This window comes from Schistocerca americana, chromosome 2 (genome assembly GCF_021461395.2).
Source record: "Schistocerca americana isolate TAMUIC-IGC-003095 chromosome 2, iqSchAmer2.1, whole genome shotgun sequence".
In the NCBI taxonomy this organism is placed as follows: domain Eukaryota; kingdom Metazoa; phylum Arthropoda; class Insecta; order Orthoptera; family Acrididae; genus Schistocerca; species Schistocerca americana.
In genome coordinates, this window is record NC_060120.1 from 850,825,735 (window position 1) to 850,829,031 (window position 3,297).

General features: G+C 44.0%; 1 pseudogene; it reads right to left on the reverse strand.

The window, feature by feature from the left end:
- Window positions 1–1,046: 1,046 nt before the first annotated feature.
- Window positions 1,047–1,163, reverse strand: LOC124597123 (annotated as a pseudogene).
- Window positions 1,164–3,297: the final 2,134 nt, after the last annotated feature.

The window sequence follows — 3,297 nt, forward strand, 5'->3', positions numbered from 1 at the left end:
TCAGTGTCGTCACATATGCATCAGAATTTATGGCATGATGTGCACAAGCAAGAGTCCTTCAGAATCGGAAAACACCGTAGCCATAACTTTTACAGCAGAAGCTGTGGTTTTGAATTTTTTTTTCTTGGGTGCATTTGGATGAAGCCACTCCATTGATTGCCTCTTCGTCTCCGGTGAAAAATGATGGAGCCATGTTTCATCACCTGTCACAATTCTACCAACAAATTCATCTCCACCATTCTCGTACTGTTCCAAAAGTTCGCTGCATACCGTTTTTCTTGTTTCTTTGTGAGCCACTGTCAACATTCTGGGAACCCACCTGGCACAAACCTTTTTTAACGCCAACTCTTTCAGTATTCTGCAAACACTTCCTTCCCCTATCCCAACGTAGCTTGACAATTCGATCACTGTGATGCGTCTGTCAGCCGTCACCAATTCGTTAACTCTCTGCACATTGTCTGGAGTGTGTGCAGTACGAGGCCTGCCGCTGCGAGGACAATCCTCAATATTGCCGTGCCCGCTTTCATCACGTCACCTGCTTGCCCACCGACTAACTGTACTGCGACCGACAGCAGCATCTCCATACACCTTTCTCAACCTCTTGTAGATGTTTTCCACTGTATCGTTTTCACAGCACAGGAATTCTATGACAGCACGTTGCTTCTGACGAACGTTAAGTGTTGCAGCCATCTTGAAGACATGCTGTGACGGCGCCACGGGAACAGGATGGACTGAGTTTGAGAACAAGCGGGAAGCATGTATCTACAGACTGTAAAACTTTCACACATGCAAAATGAAAACGGTATTTTTACAAAAATAGTGTGCATTTCTTTTGGAGTGACCCTCGTATAATACATTCCGCCACTGATATAAAAAAAGCACTCCGTCTTCAGGCCACAAGTGGCCCATCGGGACCATCTGACCGCCGTGTCATCCCCTGTTGAGGATGCGGATAGGAGGGGCATGTGGTTCTTTGACCGGAGCCGCTACTATTCGGTCGAGTAGCTCCTCAATTGGCATCACGAGGCTGAGTGCACCCCGAAAAATGGCAACAGCGCATGGCGGCTGGATGGTCACCCATCCAAGTGCTGGCCACGCCCGACAGCGCTTAACTCCGGTGATCTGGCGGGAACCGGTGTATCCACTGCGGCAAGGCCGTTGCCACCGCAATTGATATGCACCCACAGAAATCTTGGAAAGTCGGCGCCCTGTCACTAGGTAGATGGCTGTGACCGCATACGCTGTCATACGCCTGCTCGAAACATGCACCGCACCTCGATACCTAACTACGCCTTTTCTATTTGGTCTCTCTTGGTGGCGAGAACAGGTTAATTCGAATGTTAGCAGACGACCCCACTTCTGCGCCTGCGTGGTCTGCAGCTTAATTAGTAGTTTATAATTCTTCACTCGACGCAGTACTTTGTGGCATACGTACAAGAGATTTTCATGAAATGTAATACAGTTTTTGTGATTACATGATTTACGAGTGGGTTTACATTGCACTAAACAATTTTATTTATATTTTTTTGTCATTTTGCATCGTATTACAAAGGAATTAATAGCATTAGCCCCCAATGGGGATTGATTTAAATCAATGGGGAAAGTTGAAAGTATGTGACAGACGGGGGCTCGAGACTGGGTCTCCCACTTACTACATATCTGAATGACAGACACCATATATATTTTCATCTTCTTATTTTGGCTCCCGTCTGTAAACGGACTATCCTCCATTTTTAATACGATTAGTTAAACATCAGCTTTAGACATGACTTGTAATTGCCATTAAAAGCCTCTAGCACTTAATCCTCCAATTTTATTTCAATTTCAGCTTTTTTTTATAACTTTTATATGTCCTTGTATTTGTACCGCCAATTACAATTTGCATCCATGTATCGTGATTGTCATTGCCATTTGGGGATCCTTTATGGATTTTTACGTCTCAGCACTACACCAAGCAATTTATTTGTCTTTTTATCTTCTGAATTTGGCCCACACCTGTGAATGGATTACCCACAATTTTTAATATATTTAGTTTATATCATTTTTATATATGACTTCTAATAGCTGTCATGTTTTGTTGCTTTATCCTTGCCTATATTCAGCAATTAAATAACACTCTGTAACTCACATCTCATTAACGCCTTGCGCTGTGAGCTGCAGACACTTGGCACACGCCTCATTGTGTTCTCATGCCCAGTACTACGTGCATATCTCGGATACGAGCAACTACACCTCCGACGTCTTTGCATGGTAGCAGATCTATGCTGACCTTACCCTGTTTTGCATTCATTCGATTACGTCGCATGCCTCAAGGTAATCAGTCTTATTCTGTTATTTCTATTTTTCTTCTCATGTTTTCTTGGTGCGTAATGTATATTTTTATGACGAAGCCCGTCACCATGTGCGACTATTTTTCGGCTGTATTTCGTTCTATTTATTTATAGGACACAGCAAAATGTTTTCGAATACTTGACGAGAGCAATTATTTAATGGGACGTTCTGTATGATCGGTATTCTGTGCACTAACAACATCCAGCATCAGTAAGTTGTGTTAAAATTTCTTGCTAGTAACTCCAGTTTTGCATAATGGGGTCGTGCCACTTCTAACGAAATGAAAAATTTATTTGTGTACGTCAATCCGAGGATGGATGAATCAGGCGAAACACGGCATTGGTAAGTAAATAATAATTACAAACTTGCAACCAAGGCTGTTCGTTTCGTTACTGTACATACGCTCTATTCATTGTACACACCTCAAAAAAAGTTTTGTTGCTCATGAAAACCACACATTGAATGATGTACCACCACACAGCGAGACCTACAGGGATGGTGGTCCAGATTGCTGTACACACAGGTACCTCTAATACCCAGCAGCACGTCCTCTTACATTGATGCATGCCTGTATTCGTCATGGTATACTATCTACAAGTTCATCAAGGCACTGTTGGTCCAGGTTGTCCCACTCCTCAATGCCGATTCAGCGTCGATCCCTCAGAGTGGTTGGTGGGTCATGTCGTCCATATATGCTGGCCACATTAGTCGAATGATGTCGTTACCCTGAAGAAAGTCATTCACAACATGTGCACGATGGGGGCGCGAATAGTCGTCCATGAAGACGAATGCCTCGACAATATGATGCCGATATGGTTGCACTATCGGTCGGAGGATGGCATTCACGTATCGTACAGCCGTTACGGCGCTTTCCATGACTACCGGTGGCGTACGTTGGCCCTACATAATTCAATCCCAAAACAGCATGGAACCTCCACCATGCCGCACTCGCTGAACAATGTGTCT